The 10,468-nt window shown below is 36.7% G+C and overlaps 1 protein-coding gene across 1 annotated transcript in view; it reads right to left on the bottom strand.

Annotated features, from left to right (window-relative positions):
- Positions 1-9,804, bottom strand: part of Lingo2 (leucine rich repeat and Ig domain containing 2) — a 121,832-nt gene extending 112,028 nt beyond the window's left edge. Inside the window, exon 1 of the mRNA XM_013020799.1 lies at positions 9,669-9,804. The gene's annotated coding sequence lies outside the window, so the exon portion shown is untranslated. The remainder of the gene's footprint in view (positions 1-9,668) is intronic.
- Between the last annotated feature and the right edge of the window lie 664 nt (positions 9,805-10,468).

Consider the following 10,468-nt stretch of genomic DNA (forward strand, 5'->3'; position numbering starts at 1 on the left):
AAAAAACAAATTGTTTAAATAGGGATACAGGTGGACCCATTGCAACAATGAGATGTACAAGACATTATGTTGAAAAACAAACTTTACAACTTTGGCGAGGGTGGGGTGGTGGTGGTGGAGGGGGTTTGTGGTGGCAGGGGTAGGGGAAGTGCTGGAGATGGGAAAGGATAGGAAGGGGAAACAAAGGAGGAGGCAACAATGCTTGATAAGGAATGTACTCATTACCTTGCTCATATAATTGTAACCCCCCTGTACAGTATTTTCACAATAATAATAAAAATAAGACATTGATTGAGCATCTACTGTGTGTTTGGTGCTATGCCAGAGAGTGGAAATAAAACAGTAACTAGCACTGATGCATTTCCTGTCATCTAGAAACATACAGCTCAGGCAGGAAGACAGAGAAGTCAGTAGGGAAGAACATAGCCCTAAGAAAGGGAAAGTAAGACATACTGGGAGTGTAATGTTCTCCAGTTACACTTGGAGTCAGGAGAAAATGGTCAATATACTGAATCCCATACTGAATCCCAGGGAATAAAGAGGAATGGGACAGTAGAGGAGAGATACTGGTTCTAGTAGTGGGAACCACGAGAGTTAGAGAGAGCAAGGCAAGCTCAGAAAACTGAGGGCAGTTTAGTATGACTAGACTTTGGGCTACAAGGGAAGGAGTCATGAGAGAAACTAGAAGGCTAAGCAGAAGACTGTAAAGACATATGCAACTTTTGTGGATTTAATTTTAAAAGAACTAACAGATAATCGGGTAAATGGTGCTGATCTGTTTTATATTTTTATAAAAGTTAAAAGAATAAAAACCAAATCTGACAAACAAAAGCAACAACAATGGCAACTAAAAATGTCTCACTTCCTTTTTTTTGGTGTTCATTTCATAGAATGCAATTTTATATGATCATGTGTACATAGCTATTGAGCCTTTGTCCTCCACGCCTATGCATAGCCTCCTTTGGCCTCTGTATGTTGTCTTCTTTGGTAGTCTGTTTGTATTTGGGAGGGCAAGAGAGAGTGGAACAAGGATGAGCAAATACAACAGTGATACTCACCAGACATTACGTGGAAAGTGAACTGGTTATCTCGTGGTGGGGATGGGAGGGAAAGCCTGGGAGAGAGTGATGGAAGGGGAGACATGGTTCAAAAAGAATTGTACTCATTATGCATTACCTGATTCATGTAACTGTAACTCCTCTGTATATCCACTCTCCAATAATAATTTAAAAAACAAAACGATTAAAAAGCTGAATCCAATAAAACATTCAAGGGAAGTATTAATTTAGACTCTGAAACCTTGACTGATAATGCTCATTGTGAATTCTTTCCTAAGATACAGTGTAGAGCACAGACACTGTGGCCAGGAATTGCAACTTCTGGAGTGCTTCTCAGCCTGGGTTCTAAGTCAAGATGACCTGAGGAGTTTGAAAACCACCTGATGTCTAGTTCTCATCACAAGACTATGATTCACTAGGTTGGTATTGCAGAACTCCAGTATGTTTCAAAGCACGTATTCTTTAAACTATGTCAGAACCGATTCTGTTCTCTTTGATCATGAGTTGCTTGCAGTCTAATTGGAGACTAACTTCTGTTTCATCATAATCATTATTTTCAACAACTACCCAAGGTAGAGGTACTAAGGAGTAAGGAAACAATTGATTATACAAGCTATGAAGCGGAAGGAGGGTTGTAAAACACACAAAATGCTGAATAGCCCAGATATTCAATATAATATTCAGTTATCCAACGTTGAGGGTCTTCTATATACATGCTTTTTATTTCTAGCACTTAGCAATATATGCCCAACATATGTGCTTGAAAAAAATGGGATAAGTAAGTTAACACCAACTATAATGATAAGAAAATGAGGCGCAGAGTTTTGTCACTATCACACTGAAAAAGGATAATTCCCTCGCTTATGCTATAAGTGTTCATGAGATGTATCCAAGGTCATTTTATAGACAACAACCCACAATAGAGAAAGTCGACTTATTTGCTAGTTTGGAGGAAATTGTCTCCTCCTCTGGCCAATACCTACTTATTATAGATATATTTACATTGGTCATCTCCTATCTCTTGTTCAGCTTACCTTCTCCCACCAGCTCAGTAGTCTCTGAAGAGGGGGAAAAGATTACAGCCCAGCGGGCAGAAACAGAATCCTAGGATTGGATTGGATGATGGTCTAGTGCTGTGCATTAAGTGTGGTATAAGAATCTCTAGTAGGAGAGAGAAGAACTTAACATAGAAATCAAATGGCCAGGCTGACAGGGTCATATGGGTTACTGGCTACATTTTTTTCCTGAGGAGTGGGGCAGTAATGTGGAGTAAACTTAAGGCTCACTCATATTTGCAAAGCAGTTGCTCTACTACTTGATTCATGCCTTTAGCCTCATTTAGGTCTTGGTTATTTTCAAAGTAGGGTCTTACTTTCTGTTAGGCCAGAATACGGTCCTTCTATTTGTACTTCCAACACTGCTGGGAATGACAAAAGTGCCCAGTTATTGTATATCCCTCATCAACGAGATAACAGGCATAAGCCACCATACCCAGAATTGATTGAAATGGATTTTTGTAACCTTTTATACCTGGGCTGGCCTCAAACCAAGATCCCTTGATCTCTGTCTTCTACATAGATGAGATTACAGACTTGAGCCACCATGCCTGGCTCAAACCCTGGCTCTTTGTCATGCAATTATAATAAGGCAGTAAGAATAGTAATGGGCACAAGAAAAGAATTCCAAATAGAAAAAGTAAATGCATGGAAGACACAAAATCTTCTCTGATCCCCTTTTTTCAGTTCAATCCAACTAGAAGGAGTTGTGCTTACACTTTACCTTTTCTTGGAAACTTGTTGTTTTAATTTGTTTACATATTTTTAACCATCTTACCTAGAGGCTATGGAGAGTATGGGAAGATTAGTAGTCGTTGATAAGTTAGAGCTTCTTATGAAGCCTACTTAGTTAAAACATTTCTGTATGGACATTCAGATACACAACTTTCTTATCTATTTTTTTAAACAAACATAGCATATTTCAGAGAACTATTATGCTATATTTATTGGCTAAAGTTTCAAGTTATGTAATGCATACTTTAAAAAATTAAATTAAGAAACTTGAAATTTCACCTCCTTCATCCTTTTCCTTACTTCAAAAATACAATGAAGTTGGTGCCAATGGCTGACACATGTAATCCTAACTACTCATGAGGCTGAGATCTGAGGATTGTGGTTCAAAGCCAGCCCTGGAAAGAAGTCAGTGAGACTCTTATCTCAAATTAATCAATAGCTAAAAGTGGCACTGTGGGTCAAATGATAGAGTGCTAGATGTGAGCAAAAGGAGCTGAGTGACAGCACCCAGGCCTAGAGTTCAAGCTCTAGGACTGGCAAATAAAGAAAAAAAAAAGAAAAACAGAGAGCAAAATGAGCTTGACTTTCTTTTGGTGAACAGGTACCTTCTCATATTCATAGGTAAGTCAGAGTAAAGTTGTTGATAAAAACAATGTCTTTGATATAATTCATAAATATTAAATCATAAGTAGAAGTGATCATATCCCAATAATAATCATAGATTTCTAATTTTCAATATTTTTGGGGTATTTATATAAAATCTAAGCCTTAGGTTTTTATGCCATTATTTGCCAAAATATCCAAAGATGTACTCTTACATATACCCATCTTTTAGCATGTCAAATATTATCATTCTGTATAAATAAAAATAACTTCTCCTTTCCTCTAAGATGTGAAAGCTGTTCACAAAGGACTTAACCAAAATTTACTTCGATTTCTGATTAAAACAAAACACCGAAATTACAATATATAGTTTCCCAGAAGGAAGTTAGATTTAATCAAGAATTTTTAGAAACCACAGTGTGTTTTAATTTTTAAAGAAAACTTTCACGGCAAAATGCTGATTTTTTTTACTTTTTCCTTGTGATTTATTCTCATATATAAATTAGCTGAAGTTCTTCCATTCTTGTAGACTTAATTCCTTATCAACAGAGAGCTTATGATTGAGAAAACCTATAACCATACCTTTTCCCCTATAAGTGGTTATAATCTATGACTTTAAATGGCATAGAGATATCTTGATAGAGTAGGACAGGTGATAGAAAGAGTTGCTCAGGTCAACAACATGGACATTCTCCACATCCCTATTCTTAGTATCACCTCTCTATTGGATACAATGACATTTGTAGGAAGTCTTTTTTTTTTTGCATAAAGCACAATAACTAATACAAGGGGGAGAATGAGGCTCAACTTCAATAAAATGTGAACTACTTTTGGGGAGCTTATGGCTTCCACACTGAATTGAACTCTTCATTGAAAGTCCAAGATTTTAGTACATTTTCTCAAAAGTTTTGAGTTTTAGTTGTTTGCACAGGAAAAAAATAGAAGGGAATTCTCCCTTGGTTATTCATCTGTACTCTTATATAAAATTTAAAGCACTTTTATTTTTTAAAAGATGCATAATCAGAATTTTATCTCATTTAAAAGCTTACTTCTATTTGAGGCCTTTGAATACCACTGACTTACAAGGAAAAGTCTTATTGTATAATCTAATGTCTTTCAACTTGTATAGGCTTCACAGAGTATATGTGTGTGAATGTGTGCATGAATGTGTATAGCAAATAATAAGACCTTAAGTTTTTACACTGTCCAGCATTGTTCTTATGAAAAACTACATTTCCTAAAGGCTTAAGTCAATCAGTTCTTAGAGCTATCAAGAAAGGTGTAGTTAGCTGTGACTCTGTATTTTTCTTGTAAGGGTGTATATATATATATAAAAAGTCCAGAGTGCACATATTCAATGATACTAACATTTTGTGTGGTAGATAGAACTCTGCCTTCTCTTGCTAACAAGGTTAGAATGAGTAAATGCCAAGTACCCAGTGGTATTCTTCATGAACAGAGAGCAGGTGATTGAAGAATTAGGAGATTTTGTAGATTTCAGTCACAGACTTTTAGGAAACCAAATTCCTTATCAATAACAATTTTTGTAGGATACACAATTGTATAACAGATGAATAAACAAATTCAATTATAAGCAAGTATGTTAGAAAGGTCCTATATCCAGTCATGTTGACTTTACCTTCAATTGAGTTCACCAAAATTATATAACTAACAATTTCAGTATAAAGCAGTTACTTTAATGGGTAGGCACTGCATTGACTCTTCCCAACAATGCCTTTTCCAGAGCCAAATGCTGGTAATGTAAGTCAAGATAATAGTGGGGAATAAGATGGGAATGGGAGGAATTTGAATTAAATGCACATGGGTTCAAATCATACATCTGTGTCTTGCTACTTGTGACTATAGAAGCTTCATAATCTTTTCTTAGTGTCAGTTTCTTTGTCACTGTATTTGATTCTGGTGCCCTGCATCTTGTGTATATATTTTTCTAATTTGGGGAGGAGGAGGGAAATAACAAAATGCTGAAATAAGGATGACCCATTGTAACAATGAGATATACAAGATACTATGTTGAAAATGAACTTTACAACTTTGTGGGGGGAAAGTGAGAGGGGGAGTTGAGGAGGTGGGGAGGAAAGAGATGGTAGGGGAAAAACAAAGGAGGGGGTAACAATGCTCGATAGGAAATGGACTCATTACCTTACTCATGTAACTGTAACCCTCTGTATAGTATCTTTACAATAAAAATATATTTAATGAAAATGTACTCCTTACCTTAGTTATGTAACTGTAACCTTTCTGTACATCAGCTTCACAATAAAATAAAATAAAATTTAAAAATTCAAAGAAATTATCTCACAAACTTAAGGTAGGGTTGAAATGATTGCTACTATTGCTATAGAAATAAATATCTGCTGGATTTTAGTCAAAATTAAAACTTAGACTATTTGACTAAAGATTTATATTCAGTTTGTGTCCATAAAAGCAACAAAACTTCCATTACTATATCCTAGGAATTGAGGTGAACAGTTGAATTTTAAATCAAAATATACACAAATATCTCCAAAGTTTCTTAGCTGTGTCCAAAGTTTCTTAGTAGTGTCATCAGCACTGATTGTTATTATAATCATCAACCTCTTTTCAGAAAACATTGAGCCGTTCATTATACTATGGATATAATTATGTTCATGAACATTTACTGTATACTTGGTACTCTTCCAATTTCCTCATATATTACATGTATTTTATATACCTAAGTTCCTTAAAATTAAAAACTGTGTTTATCCTTAGTTTGTAGAAAAGGAAAAATGGACACAAAAGATCCAGCCAGAGGCCAAGGTCACAGAGCTAGGAGATAAATAGATCTCAGATTTGAACCACTGTCATCTGACTCCAGAACTTAAACAAATAACCACTGTGCCTACCTTCCCCAGGAAAGGTTACCATTTCCCATTCCCTGTGCCCTGTGAGCTCAAGGTGCAGAGACCTTGGACCTTCTCCAATATAGGTAAGGAAGTATAACAGAGTTGAAATATGACACGAACACATGAAAGGAGACTAAATACTATAGCAAATCTTCAGCCAAGGTAGATAAATTTAAGATGAAAGTAAGGGTGTACTCAGAGTTTTAGACTAGGGAGAAGACCTACCTTAATTTTGAACTTGCCATAACTGTTAATATTAGTTGTATTGACCTCTTCTTATTTTTGTAGAAATACCAGTCTCCTTCTGCTAGAGGAATTATAGATATATTCTTTCTTCTTACCACAGCCCAAACCCTAGCATCTGTCAGATGCCAACTTTAATCCATTTTCATTTATAAAAAACCAACCCCCCCCAAAAAAAAAAAACCACTTTTAGCCAGGCTCCAGTAGCTCATGCCTATAGTCCTAGTTACTCAAGAGGCTGAGATCTGAGGACTGCAGTTCATAGCCATATTGGACAGGAAGATCCATGATACCCTTATCTCCAATTAATCACCAAAAATAAAAGCTCAGGGAAAGTACCTAGGCCCTGAGTTCAAGCCCAAGGACTAGCCCAAAAACAAATTTTTCAGCATATATAAATTATACAGAGTAAAGGGTTTCATTTTCATTGCATTATTTTCATGCTTACATATAAAGTACTTCACCCTGATTATTTCTTTGACCCCACTCATCCTATTTTTTAAGAGAATTTTTCCTCTTCTCCTCTCCATAGGGTAGAAAAGCGTTCTTATTTTTTCCTGCTATAGTAATTACAGGTACAACTATTTGTTATGGTTATCTTAAAAATGTGTTCTTTCCTTCTAAAGGATAAACTCGCCATTATTCCTGGCTATCTTCTGTATACCTCATGCCTGTCTTTGACTAGTTTCTCTGAATGAATGAATAAGAGATGATTAGGGGTATAAGGAGAACTATAGTAGAAAGACTTCCAGTAATAAAGAAGATAAGGACTATGATACCATTGCACCATTGACACAGGAGCACAAATGGTCACCCTTCCTATACTTTCTCCTCTGAAGTTGATCCCAGTAGAGCAGACTTCTATCTCTTGGCTGCTAATCTCAATCTTTGTGAAAACACAACCAAGAAGAACTATCTGGATTTGAATCTTGTTTCGAAACCTCTACTCTCACAACTATAAAAATGGACAAAATAAAATAACTAGCTTAGTGTTAAGATAAGAATTAAAATAATTCAGTCATAATATTCATTGCATATCCTATGAAAGTAGGGAAATTGAAGAGAAGGGTTGAATTGGAAGGGATAGGGAAGAATGACAAAGTGGTGATACTGTACAACTAAAATATACTTTAAAAATGCAATTCCTCAAAGAAACCCCAAAACACCCCAACCAAACTGAAGTTGCATATGCTGAAACACACATGCTATCCCATCCCTTAGGAGGCTGAGACAGGAAGATTCATAATTTTGAGGCCATCTTGGGCTATATCGTGAGTTTGAGTTGAGACAATGCTACAAAGGGAAATCCTGTCTCAAAACCAAATCAAATCAAACCAAGACAAAACAAACCAAAACAAACCCAAACCAAAAAATCAGAATTCACATCAAAGAGAAAAGTTAAAGTATTTTTCTCAGTGCCTGGCAATGTTACCACTAATGATGGAATATAAGGATACAAGTGGGAATAAATAGCATGGTTCTGGGGAAGGTGGGTATACCACTTTATTGCAATGTCTTTAGGACTAATTCTTTGAACTCTGAGAGGAACAAGTTTGTTCAAATCCTGATATTTAAACATTACAGGTACATAACAGTAAAAAAGAGAGATAAGAAAATAGCCTCAGATTTATAGACCATGATCATTTTTTTCCCTGAATTCCATGGAATGCAGTCCTCACTAGTAGGTTGATATAGAATTGCTATACTTTCTTTTTGGAAAGGTGTCAGCTTCCTTTCTGCTTTTTTTCTCATAGAACTTTCATTAAGAGGTGGCATTTTCCATTTAGAGCTACACATCAACAGCTAACTAATATCATAGGTACCCTGACATATAATTTTATTATGCAAACATAGTTTTAGAAAACAATAGCATTACTGAGATATAATTTTAAAAATAATACATACAATGTAATCTACATATTTTAAAGTCCTTAAATTCTGAAAAGTTGTTCTCATTTGGCTTTACTCCCTTTCCACCTACCTTCCACTCTCCCCCATCCCCCTCTGCAACTTCATGCCTTCTTCCCATCTCTATAGATTTCCTCATTCTGGACATCTCACATAACCAATTTATTATTAGTACTCTAAGTATTCCTTTCATTGTAAGTTTCCACACAGGTTCTGAAGGGTATAATGCCTTTGCTCTGGTGGGAGGGAAGACTAGAATCAAGGCAAAAAGATCTCAATTGCAGACTAGCTTCTGAACAATCCAAAAATTGTAGAACATATGAACAAACCATGCTTTGGGTTCCAGAAATGGAGGAATTTTAGTTTTCAAACTCCACACATGATTATAAATACTCAAAACCTTACCAAGACCATTTAAACCAAGTCAGCGTTTTGCCACGTAACATTATTTGAGCCATATACTATGTTAGGCACTATGCTGGACATTGTACAAACAATTCTGTGAGCTGATAGTACGTCTGTGTTGTCACCCTCTTTTGAAGGATAAAGAAATTAGAACTCCCAACTGCCCTAAATCAGGCATATGTGGAAGAAGTGTGAATTGGATTTAGATCTTTACATTTTATAACGCACTTTCTCTATCGTGGTTTTTTTTCTACTCCCAAACAATCTCAGTTCTGTTCTAAAGACTGTGCAAAAAACGAACTCGGTAAGAATGTGTCATACTTCTCTAAGATTATTTTCCTAAGGTACCTATGACCATAGTTCAGACATTCACACATACAGCAGAATTGCTTCACGATAGGATATTGTGAAACGGTGTAAAAATCCCTCTCTCCTGCTTTGCTGTTCTCCTTGATGTTCCAAAATGCAGATGGGCTTAGCTATTTGAGCTCTAGAATTTATCATTCTCTTCACTCATACCTTAATACACAATATGCTCTCCTGGATATTAAATCCCAGTGGGTTTTGTTATAAAAAATAATAATGTAAGACAAAAATAATGTGTGATCATTTTACACAAAGAGTTTCTAGCGTAAATTTCTCAGGCTAGAAATTCAGCAGAGAGGAGAAAAAAGGAGCGAGGAAGTGGGGAGGGGGTAGACGGGCGATGACAGGTTAGCCTTCATTACCAGCAGCCCTGGCATAACAACATCAGAGAAATGTCTAATCGGCCTTACCAATCATTGTGGTCTCTTGCTGTGTTTAGGATAGTGTGTTTCAGGGTAGATTGCCGCTTTCCTAGCTCTTAAGTGCCTTCATGTTGAAGGCACCGATATTTCTGTGAGGTATACACACTTAACCCGGGGCAGGAATCATCTTCTGTAGTTGAACAGGGCTGCCTATGTGCAGGCTGACTTTCCAGAATCCACTGGCACAGTCTTCAGTGAGCAGAAACTCGGCCAGGCCAGGCAGGACTGCATTGACGGATCAGCTGGGCTTGTCTTGGTACAGTAACCTAATAAACTCCAACTGCAAAAGGTACCAGTGGTGCCGAGAAACCCGATTGTTCATAGTAACTAAGGCCTTTCTTCAGTACAGTTGGTGAAAAATGCAGTGGTCCTGTCTGCCAGTAATATCCGGGGCACTACCTCATCCATTTAATTAACCCCCAGAGAGCTAGCCAAGGAACTGCTCTGATTACAAAATAATGGGTCCATCAGGCACAATTAGTACGCAAGTGAAACATGGCAGTTTGCATGAAAACCATTGAAGTAAACAATTCCGGGCCCTGCAAGGGGCTTGCTTCCTAATTAACCCTTAGAGGGCTAATCTGTGTGCTCAAACAAAATCTCACCTAGTGCCTTTGCCAATTGGCATGTTGGGAAAATGATTTTTGCATCAGATCTCGCTATGCATAGCACTGTCAAGTGAAAAATGACTGATCCCGGAAGATTTACACCAAAGAACACCTTGAAGATGCACTGGCTTCTGTGACTGTATTAAACAGTGATTTGCTAAAGCATTAAAAAGCTCCATT

This window comes from Dipodomys ordii, unplaced genomic scaffold, assembly GCF_000151885.1.
Source record: "Dipodomys ordii isolate 6190 unplaced genomic scaffold, Dord_2.0 Scaffold53, whole genome shotgun sequence".
NCBI lineage: Eukaryota > Metazoa > Chordata > Mammalia > Rodentia > Heteromyidae > Dipodomys > Dipodomys ordii.